Raw genomic sequence first — 10939 nt, 5'->3', positions numbered from 1 at the left:
GCAAAACCCAAACTCTTTGGTCTGGAGCCAAATCTTAGGCCCTTCCCTTGTCTTCACTGCACTTAAATCACCATCACCAGTGAATGAAGTGATGTAAGTGAAATCTTAATTCTTCCTACCAGATAATCAGGCTGGATCTTCCTACTCCTGACTTGGGGGGGACATCAAAAAGAAAACTGGCTGTCCTGTGGAATGGACTGACAGGTTTTGGTTTCCACCCAGCACAGAGCTCCCCTTCCTGGGCTCTTGCCCTTGTCTGGAGTTTGGAGCAGATCCTCTTGCCAGGGGTGTGGTTGGCACCAGGTAACTGAGCACCTGAGCTCTTTTTGGGGGGTGTGGGGTGACGTTGTGCCTGGAAACAGCTGTGGGTGGGATGTGGAGGCTGCCAGAGCAGCTGATTTATTCTGGCAGGGGCTGGAGCAATGCTGGGATTTGAGGTGGCTCAATCTGTGCCTTCTCTTACAGGGCTTAACTCTGGGGGTGGAGACCAACGAGGGACACCTGGAGCCAAAGCTGGAGGAAAATCCCCGATCCAAGCCTGTGGATGGACTGGAAGAGATGAAAAGGGGGAAAGCAGCAGGTAAGGAATCACTTCTCTGTGCAAAATGGGAAACCAAAAGCAGTAATAACATGACTCCTTCAGGGCTGCACAAAGTCAGTGAGGGGAGGGAATCTGGTCCCAGGGTATGGGACACCCTCTGTGGAGGGAGGGAATCTGGTGCTAGGGTGTGGGAACACCCTCTGTGGAGGGAGGGAATCTGGTCCCAGGGTATGGGACACCCTCTGTGGAGGGAGGGAATCTGGTCCCAGGATGTGGGACACCCTCTGGAGGGAGGGAACCTACTCCTAGGATGTGGGAACACCCTCTGTGGAGGGAGGGAATCTGGTCCCAGGGTATGGGACACCCTCTGTGGTTCCTGAAGCTGCTTTGTGGGACAGCAGGGCTGGGTGTTGCTGGCTGGGGTGCTTTACTGAAAGGATTCCCTCACTGCCATGCCCCTGAGGGGATGCACGTGCAGGGAGCCTGAGGGTGGCATGTTGTGGAAGGCCCCTGCTCCCAGCCAAGCAGGAGGGCTGGGGCTCCCAGCATCTGGAATGTTTGCAGGGAACATGAAGCACAGCGTGAACCCCTGGCTGAAATAACACTCAGGAAGCCCTTGGGTTGTCTTTGGCAAGGCCGTGTGTTTGTGGGGCTCGTGACCTTCCTGGGCTACTGTTCTGTAGCTGTTTTTTTCCTCGTCCTTGTTATCCAGAGGGATCCTTAGCCTGCTGGGTGGCACAGGCTTGCTGAGCTGGTTATTCCAATTGACTGGACTTGGTGCTCTGGGGTACCTTTGGCCGTGGATAATTCCACATTCAGGCAGGCTCTGCCTCTCCTTGATTTATTGCCGTTTCAATTTCCAACAGTAAAAGGGGAGAGGACGTTCTTGCGTGGAATATTAGATGGCTTGAGCAGCAGAATCACAAATTTTCCTGAACAACAGGGCAGTGAAACCCATCAGGCTGAGTGGGGCTGGGGGGGGGAGATGTTAAAACAGCAGCAGCGTGTTGACATCTAATCCTGGCTGCGAGCTGGGAGTGCAGGCAGAGCCTCCTGCTCTTCTGAGAGCTCTGATGGGATCGATATGTTCCCGCAGAACACTTCAATCCCATCACTCTGGCCCTTGGCAGGGAGGGGAGGGGAGCATCTGCTTGGCTGGGAGATCTTTGACTCGTCCTGACAATGAGAGGTGGTTCTTTTGTGCGTGTTGCCTGGGGGCAGTGAGTGAGTCAGAGGGTTTCCTGCCATCAGAGGAGGCACAGGAGGGATAAAATGCAGATGGGATGGACTCCCCGGGGATGGAGGGGCTGGGTGGTGCTCTGGAGGAGGCAGCTGCAGTGTCTTGTACCCGGGGGACCTGTGGTGTGCCCCGGGCTGGAGCAGCTCCTGGTGGAGTGGGTGTGATCCATGGATTTCTTCCCTCCTCTCCTCCTTAGACGCTGAAAACAGGATCATAGAATCATTAAGGTTGGAAAAGACCTCAAAGAACATTGAGTCCAACCTTTGATTGATCAGCTAGACCTTGTCAGCCTGATCAGAGCACTGAGTGCCACGTCCAGCCATGTCTTTGACACCTCCAGGGGTGGTGACTCCACCACCTCCCCATCAGCCCATTCCAATTCCTGACAACCCTCTCTCTGGAGAATTTGAAGGGTAACAAAATACTGTCAGGGTAGCAGGGGAGAATCTGGAGGAAGAGCTGCATCATGCACAACTGAATGACAATTCCAACCTTCCCAGCTGTTCCCTTAGCTCCTGCCTTGCTGGTCACACTGGGTGCCGTGGGACAGGGACCTGGTGTTACACACAGGCTTTTGGGGTGTGCTGCTAATTCGTATTTGTGGTATTCAAAGTCAGGCCTGATCTTGCCGTGGAGTGGGGCAAGGGGAAAAAAAAAAAAAAAGAAATTCTATTAAAAAAATAGAAGTGTTGTCAAGGAAACTGCGAGTGAGGCACAGAGAGAAGTGTCCCCACAGCAGAGCTGTGTGAGCACAGGGAGGGCTCCACACATGGAGTGGAAACAGCAGCGTTCAGTGCTCACTCCAGAGCTGTTTTGATTGCTGGGGGACTCCATCCCAACCTGCTGGAGTTGTTCTGTGCACGTTCCTTAACGAGCCAGCCTTTCTGTGCAGCTCAGCCTGAGATCTGAAGCAGGAGGGGGTCAGGAAGGTGGCAGAAATTACAGCAGACTTGCTCTGGGAAGAGGGATCCTTCCTGCAAGGATAATGACTTAAAGCAAGACAAATGCTCTGTTTCTCAGTTAACTCCTCTCCAGCCCCAAATCCATCACACAATGCCTGGCGTTCGACGTTCTTGACGTTCTCGCGTCTCTGCCCTTAATGATGACAGTAAATTTAAACACCCCAGGAGGGCTGGGAATAGCTGCCAACTTCTGGGATGCTCCTGCTGCGACTTGGGTGAGGCTGCTGGGGCTGCTTTTCCCAGGAGTAATGAGGGAGCTGAGTCTTCCACACGCTCCCAGCCCGGGTGAAAGCAGGCGTGACGCCGGTAACCCGTGGTTGTTTCCTGGTTACCAGGTAATGGCTCTGTCCCAGGTGAATCCTCCGTGCCTGCAAAGGTAATTTTTCATATGGCTCTGCTGTTTGTGTGCTGAGCTGAATCCAAGCTTTCCATTTATTTCAAGCAAGGAATCAAAACAGGGCTGCCAAAGGGCAGGGAAACTAAACCGTTTGCATCCGCTTGGAGATGGCTTTAAATGAATTCCCAGGGCTCTGCCGAGGTGCTGGGCACTGCCCCGCTGACCCCTGGCACCCCCGAGGGTCCTGCCTTGCTGCCCTGAGCTGGGCGGGCTGCAGGGAGCCCCCCGTGTCCAGCTGCTGGGAATTCTGCCCCTGGATGCTGCAGCGGAGCTCGTTGTGAGTCTGGGCTTGTCCCTCCTAAACAAAGCAGCTCTGAGCCAGGGCTGGGAGCTGAAAATGCCTCTCTCCTCCAGCTCTCATGTTTATGTATGGATGCTGTACACACTGGTATTATTCCACCTGTTTGATGCTAATGGGTGTTTGGGATAGAGCAGCTGCTAAAGTGGCACACACTGGAGTGGATCAAACCAGCAGGTGACATTTTTCACCGGGCTTATCTCGGGGAACAAGCCGGGCCTGCAATAAACTGGCTGCTCCTTCCTTTTAGGCGAGGACAAAGCTGCCATTATGCAGGGCCAGGAGAAAGTGAAACCCCAGGGGATGGGCTGAGTGAGTGTGTGATATCCCTGCTCCGACATTAATGCGGGAACTCAAGGTCAGAGGCTGCCCAGCTCTGGGAGCCCAAGGCAGAAGGGGCCTCCAGCAGGAAGAATGGCTTGATTTCTTTATCTCCTGGATCCGTGTATCAATTATCCGTGGCGTCTGACAGCCTGGGATGGGAATAGATTTTTCTGCTCTTTAGGAGAGGTTTGGCATCTCCTGTTTGCCAGTGGTGTGGCCTGTGAGAGGGAAAACCCAAGGGCAGCAGCTCTGCTTTAATCTCAGGTGCTCCTTCTGTGGCTGGCGAGGCAAATGGTGCTGCTAATGTGAATTAGGGAAATCTGCTGTGCTCTGCTCTGGAGGGATTGCTGAGAAATTGGAGAGGAAGTTACCAGCCCTGCGTGGCAGAGAGTTGTTGCAGGGTTAAGAAAACCGGATCAGCCTCAAAATGGAGGGATTAAAAAAAAAGCCATTTTGTCCAGTTTTTAGGATAAAAACCTGCTGCCTACCTGGCTGGTATCGTGACAGGCTCTCAGCCTTGGAGCCCAGGGGTTCCCAGTCTGTGTCCTGTGGGGAGGGGTGCCAGTGGAGTGATGCTCCTGCACCTCCCTTGGGATGGACCTTGGTGAGTCCCCACGGGGTAACCCAGAGCTGTGGCAAAGCCCATCCCCAGCTCCAGGAGAGCAGAACCAGCATTTCTGGTCAGGGTCAGGGTCCTGGCCTCTCTAGGATAACAGGAGGCTGTTTCCACATTCAGATTGATTGAAATCAACTCCTTGATTTGGGGAAAAAAACCTCCCCTGCTGCCTCCTGCCCCGCTCTCTGAGCTCTGGGAACACTCCTTTGGAAGCAGCGTGTCCAGCAGCCCATGTGAATGGGAAAACTTTCCTCTGGAGCACTCTGGAGTTTTTTAAAGGACGTGAATTATTGCCCTTGACACTTCCCAAAGTCTGGGGTTCCTGGCCTGTGTCTCAGGACCCTTCTCTCTGCAAAGGCACCATCTCTGCATGGACCAATATGCCCCCTCCCGCTCTTCCTCCCACCCTTCCCTTCCTTGGAATTCCTTCTTTTTTCAGTTTTACTCCCTGCACTAAGCCTGCAGCTCCCTGGAGAGGGGCCTCTTCCCTCCTGTGCAGTGTGTCCTTCTGGGAAACCAGCAGTGTCCCTGCTGCTCTGTCCCTCTGGCTGGGGATGTTTGCAGGGATCCCTGTGCTGCCCTGGCTGTCGCCCGTCCAGTTTGCAATTTTTAATGATGGGAATAAATGTGACCTCTTAGGGATCAGCCTCATATTGGAAATGCAATAACAGAGGAGGGAATTGCTCTTGGAGTCAGGCTGTGAGGGCTCCTGACTGCAGCCACAGGGCTTAATGCAGCAGGAGCCTCTTCCTAATGGATGGGAGCTCTGCTCCAGAGCTCGGATAGCTGATCGATACAGGGCAGGGAGGGAGCAGCATTAAATCTGTGCCTTCTCAGGACCTCCCAGGAGAAGGGGAAGAAATGTATTTGCAGCCTCATAAAGTGATTTCCCAGCTGGAGTGGAGCCTGGCAGGACATGGAGCTCTGAGCCCTGCCTGCTGAATCCCATCCCGTCCCCACATTCCCATTGTTGTGCCCTGACTCCACACTCTGTAAAACTCTCATTATCTCGAGTCTCCCTCGTGTTTGCTGTGGAGCTGAGGCAGCAAACGGATGGGAATGGCCCTGAGATAAAGGCTGAGGGAATGTTTCCTGCTTGCCTGGAGTCTGGAGAGAAAAGGGTCATAAAGCACCAGGGCTGTTGATGGAATGTGTTTTGCATTTGGTGTGAGACAAAGGAAGGAGTTTGGATGGAGGCCTTGGCAGACCTCAGGTGGGAGATGATCCCTGTTCCCTTGACAAGGACGTTTCAAGGGTGGGCAGTGACCTCCTAAATCTGCACTGTGACATCTGAGTAGGTGCTGCCCTCGAGCTCTGCACAACTTACACCCAGGAGGGGCTCTGGCTCCTGCTCTCCCAAGCAGTGGGGCTGCACAGCTGGGAATCTCCCTGTCCCAGCACTTGGGATGCCCACACTGGTTGCCCACAGAAGTGGCTGCCCCATCCCTGGAAGTGTCTGAGGCCAGGCTGGACAGGGCTTGGAGCAGCCTGGGGTAGTGGAAGGTGTCCCTGCCCATGGCGGGGGTGGAACGAGATGGTCTTTAAGGTCCTTTCCATCCCAAACCATTCCATGAACCTGTTGCAGGCAGGGTGAGATGCTCTGCCCTTGGAAGGCCGTGTGTGGCAGATGTTTACCTGGTGTGGGGGTGTGGGCAGAGGGGATGGGATGTCCTTTCCAGCAGCCAAAGCTGGGAATGTCATGGCAGAGGAGAGGTTTTGGAGGTCACCTTCTTATGTCACCAGGTGCTGACTCCTCCACGGCTCCACCTCTGCAAAGCTCCCTCACGAGCCACAGGAGCTGTGTCACTGATCAAAAGGTGTTTGCACTTGGCTGCCTTTGCTGGCCTTGGAGTGTAATCAGGAATGTCATCCATGCCCTGTGTGCTGGCCTGGCTGAGCTCTGCAGCTGTAGTTTGGGATTACCAGGGACTGAGGTGCTATTCCCAGTTTGGCTACAGCCTCATTTCCCATCTGCTGTGTGCCTTGCACAATCCCAGTGCAAATCCCAGAGGGGGACAGGACGTGTTTGTCACTTGGCTGAGCATGACAGGTCTGCACCACCGAGTCCATGGGTGTCCCACAGTGGGGTGTCTCTGTGAACCAGGAGCAGGGAGGTGGCTCTAGGGGTGGCAGAGCCCAGTGTGGGCGGGTTCCTGGCCAAAAAGAGCTTGTCCATAAATAAATAAACTTCCTTGGTCGTGGTCCAAAGTGGTGTATAACAAGCAGAGAGGCTTGTGGGCTTTGACTCTTCGGTTTTGATGCTGGATCCATCTTTCATGTGCCATCTGGTGGAGCACCTGCCTCTGCCTTGCCAAGGAGGGGGAGCAGATTCCCGTGGGGTGGTACCCTGGGATTTATCCCTCAGCAGTTGGGAGAGACAGGGACAGGGTCATCCTGGGGGGTGGCCAGGGATCACGAGTGGTGGCCGGTGGGAGCCGGGGGTGGCTCGTGTCCCGCTGGAGCAGCTGTCCAGCTCTGAGCCAGATGGAGCTGCACGTGCCTGGGATCAGAGCAGGGATGGAGCAAGGGATGTGCTGTGGCTTCACAAGTGGCTGCTTCCCAGCTCTGCTCCCTCTGCTCCCTGTCCCCTTGCCACTGGCACAGGGGGAGGCACATCCGTGCCAGGGCCCACCCTGGAATTGTTGGGAGCCCCCTCCGAACCTGCCACTTGCACCCTGGGCTTGCCAGGGACCCGGCACAGAAGCAGCCACCCTTCCCCAAGTGTGGGCTGTGCTTCCCAAACCTCACCCGAGCAGCTTCTCCATGTGCTCTGCAAACGTGTTGCACAACCCCTCGGGGATGAAACCGGAGGATTTTATGGCTCTCCCTGCTTTTCCAGGAAGGGCTTTTTGCCCGGGCAGGGCTCTCTGGGCCGCAGTGAAATGGGATTTTCAGGCTCACGTGTGTTTCTAGGAACCTCCTGTCCTGGGAGAGAGGAGATGGGCTCACAGTGGTGCTGCAGCTCTCCAGTTTCCCTGTGGCTGCCTCCTGTCTGACTTTTAAAAACCCCGTAGAACACCCTGGAGTGTTTCTGGAGCCACATCCTTGTCCTTCAGAGAACAGGCTGGGGAGTGCGTCAGCCCGAAAGCGTGATGGGAACAAATTTTGAAGAGCTTTTGATGCCAGGAGGAAAAAGGGGAATTGGCCTGCGTGGGAAGGGTCCTTGGCACTGCTACAGAGCCTGGAAAAAAAGAAATCTGCCGTTTGTTTAGCGTTTCCTACCCAGTTTTCTCACATTCCTGCGACTGACTCATAAACCTGCTGCTCTGCTTCTCTGGTATTCAGCCTCAGGGCCTCATTCATGGATGTCTTGGAGCTCTGCAGCCCCTCTGTTCCTGCTGGAGCACGTGGAATTGCTCAGCAGAAAGCGCCCTGCACCTCCCAGGATGGATCTCGGGGCCCCCCTGGTGCGTGGGGAAGTTTTGTCGCTTGGAAACAGCTGATTGCTGTTTAATTAACAACAGTTAACATGTTTCTTGAGGGTTGGGAAGTGTCCAGATGAGCTTTGTTCCAGGATGCTGCTCTTTGTGGTTTGATCCCAGGGCTCGGGTGAGTTGTTCCTGGGGATTCAGCTGCTGCCCTGATGAGGAGTGTGCACATAATCCCTCTCCACGGGTAGAAAACACCCTTTGAAAGTTGCCCTGGATAATCCATAAACACAGAAAGGAGCTTGAGCAGGGTCAGAAACAAATCCGTGACATTTTACATCGGTAGGGAGAAAACAAAATTTCATCCGAGGTTTTATTCAATAGAGAAACTGATAATAAACCTCCCTTCCTCCAAACGGGCCGTTGCCATGGCAACCGGCGGGCCATGCCAGGATACGGGGATGGATGTAAAGTGTCACCACGAGGAGAACTGCTGCCTTCAGGGCACCCGGGGAGGGGGGTGGAGGGCTGGGGAATAGGGATTTGGGATTGGAGCAGCGAGAAAGTGCAGCTGGATGAGGTTTGGGGAGATAAATCTGCAGCTCTGGCCACGGTGGTGGCTGTCACTGTCCCTGTCCCACCCTGGCAGGAGAGGGAGAGACCCCTGTGCCCTGCACAGCTCAGCTGCCCCTGCCTTGGGACAGCATTTGTGGGTCTGGGGGCTGCTGTCTCTGAAGGGCTCCAGCTGAAGGACACCTGGGAGCAGAGTGAGGTGTTAATCCCACTTCCCTTTCTATCCTGGGAAGAAGAGGGTCCTGTGCTCCGTCCTCCCCACGATGTGCAGCCCACGCGCATCGCTGATATTTGGGGGTTTTGCTTGTTATGGGGTTTTTTTCCACTCCCAGGAGGAGCTTTGAGGTCAAAACCCAGCACTTTGAAAATCGTATCCCTGTGAAGAAGAGCAGTCATCCAAGTCCAGGTAGCCAAGAGGATTGGGAGCTTGTCTGGGATGTGGATTCAGTTCCCTCCTGTGAGTGAGGCACTCTCTGGGCTGGCAGGGCAGTGTCACTGGGGGGACGGTGACCGAGTGAACCTGTCACTCAGTGAGGGGGAGACTTGCCTTGTGCAGCAGGGAAAGCATTTAGGAACAGCTTTTCTCCCCAGGAATGGCTGTCAGGAAGCAGCAGGAGATGGAAAGGTGCCAGCCTGGAGCTGCCCAGGGCACGGCAGGGACAGAGCCAGGCCTGGAGGCTCCCTGAGAGGGGAGGCAGCTTTTCCCTGGCTCTTGTTTTTGCAGCCTTTTTTTCATGTTAAAACCTCCTGGTTTCTGCTCCAGAGCCTGGAACTGCAGAGCTGGGGGAGCTGGAGGTCTTTTGTCTTGTGCCTGTCACCTGCCTCATGTCTGCACCCCAGCTCACTGTGGACTTCAGGATGGAAAATAAATGCTGGAAGTGGAGCAGGTAGAATTCCTTCCCCGCAGGTGGAAATTGTGGGTCTCCTGGGGGCAAGCTGGTGAATGTGGCAGCTGTTCCTGGTCATTATTTCATAGCCTGGAGGCCTCCTGTGACAGCCTTCACCCCTGCCCCCCCTGTCCTTGTTGGTCATCTGCTTTGGAGAGGGGATCTTTGTACTCCCTGGCTTTAAGGAAAGCGTTTGAGGAGCAGTTGGATCTCCTGCAGAGGCAGGAGCTGTCACTTAGCCAGAGTCAGGAGGCACAGCAGATGGTGACCTGTTTTTGCCAGTGAAAGAATGAGGTTGGAAAGGCACCGTTGAAGTGAGGACACGGGGAAGGCACTGCCTGGCCGGGCCTGGGATAAACAAGGATCCATTTTAGCCAGCCCAGGACCTGCCTTTTCCCATGCTCGGGGTGATGCTTGGGAATGTGAACCTCCGTGGTCCCTAATTTTTAACTCTCAGAGTTACGTTTGATGCCTTTAAAAGATGCCTGGGGTAGGATGGGAAGAGTTTGTCCATCATGTGTCTAATCTCCAACTGTTCCCACCAAGAACTCCAGGAGAAGGGACCCTTAATGAGCCAGACCCCAAGTTAACATTTCAGCCTGATCCTTGATAAAGCTTTGTCCAAAACAGGGAGCATGAGGATATTTTCCTTTTTTTCCCCCTTAGTTTTCCTGTGTGCAGGGAACTCTTGTAAGCTGATGTTTTGCATATAAACATATGTTTCTTCTTGGAGTGTTGCTGATTTCTTGGCCTCAGGAGCTTCTTCTGGGAGTTTGGCCACGTTTGGTTCGTGTTGAGTGAACAAGTGTTACAGCTTTGTGAGGGCTTTCTGGGGGAATTGGGGTTGGAGCTGGGTCCCTGCTCAGGTTCAGCTCCTGCCTTGGAGAGAACTTCATCACTGGCAGGTTTTTTCTGGAGCAGAAGGTGCCTGAGGCAGGGCTGGATGCCCCTGGCAGGAGAATCCCAAAGTCACCCGAGGTGTGGAGCTGGGAAGCGCTGGATGAGTTTCCCTGGGAGGGATTTGCTGATTTTGAAGCGTTTTGGGTTCTTTGCCCCTTGCAGTGGCTGTCACAGTCCCACACGTGGCTGTCACTGTCACTCCCTAACAGGGGAGATGAAATAATGGAGAAAGGTTTTTCAGGATTTTTTTTCAGCTTGCCCAGAGAATTTGTGGACTCTCAATCCCTGGATTGGTTCCAGGCCAGGTTGGACGGGGCTTGGAGCAACCTGGGCTAGTTGGAAGGTGTCCCTGCCCATGGCAGGGGTGGAACTGGATGAGCTTTAAGGTCCTTTCCAACCCAAACCATTCCATGATTGTGCTGGGAATTCCATCCCCAGAAAATGATCCAGGTCCCACATAAGCAGAGGGGCAGAAGGGCTCGTGGTCCAGCAGCTGGGGAACCCCTGGCACAGCTCCCAGGAAATCCCAGCTCTGCTGGAACCAGCCTGGCCAGGGGCTGGTTGTCCGTGTTTGTAACCTGGCCAGGTATTTGGGAGGTATTAATGGGAGGGAGGGAGTGTTTCCAGATCTGGGAAAACAGTAACAGGGCTGGAATGGTCTGCTGGAAAACAGGGACGTGCAGGGAGATGGCAGGATCCAGAGGCTGAGGAGGGTTGTGGTAATTAGGACAAGGGATACAGGGAGGCAGATGAGTCACTCGGAGATTAGGTGAATCTCAGCAGGATTATTACAAGGGAAAATCCTGCAGATGTTGGATCTCAACAGCTTGAGG

Source organism: Pipra filicauda, unplaced genomic scaffold, assembly GCF_003945595.2.
Source record: "Pipra filicauda isolate LSUMZ 115617 unplaced genomic scaffold, ASM394559v2 scaffold531_size399970_pilon, whole genome shotgun sequence".
Classification (NCBI taxonomy): domain Eukaryota; kingdom Metazoa; phylum Chordata; class Aves; order Passeriformes; family Pipridae; genus Pipra; species Pipra filicauda.
The sequence above is the reverse complement of the archived record's forward strand: the minus strand, read 5'-3'. Positions refer to the sequence as shown.